Genomic DNA, 1,237 nt, shown 5'->3' with positions numbered 1-1,237 from the left:
GGTGGATCAACGGATAGAGTACTGAACTCTGATCAGAAACTGATCAGATGGGTGGATCAACGGATAAAGTACTGTACTCTGATCAGAAACTGATCAGATGCCCGTATTACGGTAAATCTGATCCGCATCTGATCATAATCCGGGTTCTCTGAACTAATTTCCAGTCGGGAAACTGGAGTAGGTACTTATTCGTATATTTATTTTTAAATTAAAGTGACAAATATTTTAAGCATTTTTTTAGAAGTTAAAAGAGTCCCTTTAAGCATGAGGCACCCTTGAAGGTATTATATATATAATTTATTGATTGATTAATTAATCTGGTAAAGAAGCAGGTAAATATATACATATACTTTCTTAAGAAACTACTTGACGAGAAAGCTGATGAGCACAGTTGATTACCGGTTGTTTACAAACGATTAGTCGATTATAATATCATGCTTACTTATATCGACGCATCGAGTGACACCTACGAAAGTAATGGAGGGGGGCGACAGAAGGACGAATAAATTTAGTCTAAAACAGCAAATCGATGCAGCAACACGTATGATAAAAGGACGCTAATAGTAGGTTATCATGTGACGCAAAATTAAATAGTTAGTGTAATGGTGTTGTCATTTCGTAACATTACGATGTTTCATAGCATACGATGTTTTAAAACCTGTTCGTTGCGGATCTCTTCTAAATACTTATAATTACATTAGGTCAGAATAATTAAAACAGAAATAAAGACAGGGTAAAGGTCCAGGTGGGATTGAAAGAGGAGGTCTCCCCCACCACTGTACCATAAAAAGTTCGTGGCGGTCTCACACCCATAAAAAGTTATGGGGGTTAGATGATGGCCGAAGGGGGTTGGGGTAGGAGGCAACGAAAGAGGGTGGTCACTTGAGTAAAACCTCATAAAAAAATTGCGGCGGTCTCACCCCCATAAAAAGTTAAGGGGGTTAAAAGTTAATTATTTTGACAATTTTTATACACCATAATTCAAATAAAATTCAATAAAAAAAATATTTTCAAGCGGGTGGAGGTGGGGGATGGAAAGAGGGTGGTCACTTGAACAAAACCCGATAACCTAACCTAACCTACCCTATTGATAAAGATATTTAAATAATGTTTTATATAACAATATTTGTATGTATTTTTCCATTAGTTCCATTGAATATTGTTTAAAAATGACTATATAAATATTTACATGCCTAGAAATGTATAAAAATTGGCATATTTATTAACTTTGAACCCC

The sequence above is a fragment of the Agrilus planipennis genome, unplaced genomic scaffold, assembly GCF_000699045.2.
Source record: "Agrilus planipennis isolate EAB-ADULT unplaced genomic scaffold, Apla_2.0 scaffold26, whole genome shotgun sequence".
NCBI lineage: Eukaryota > Metazoa > Arthropoda > Insecta > Coleoptera > Buprestidae > Agrilus > Agrilus planipennis.
The sequence above is the reverse complement of the archived record's forward strand: the minus strand, read 5'-3'. Positions refer to the sequence as shown.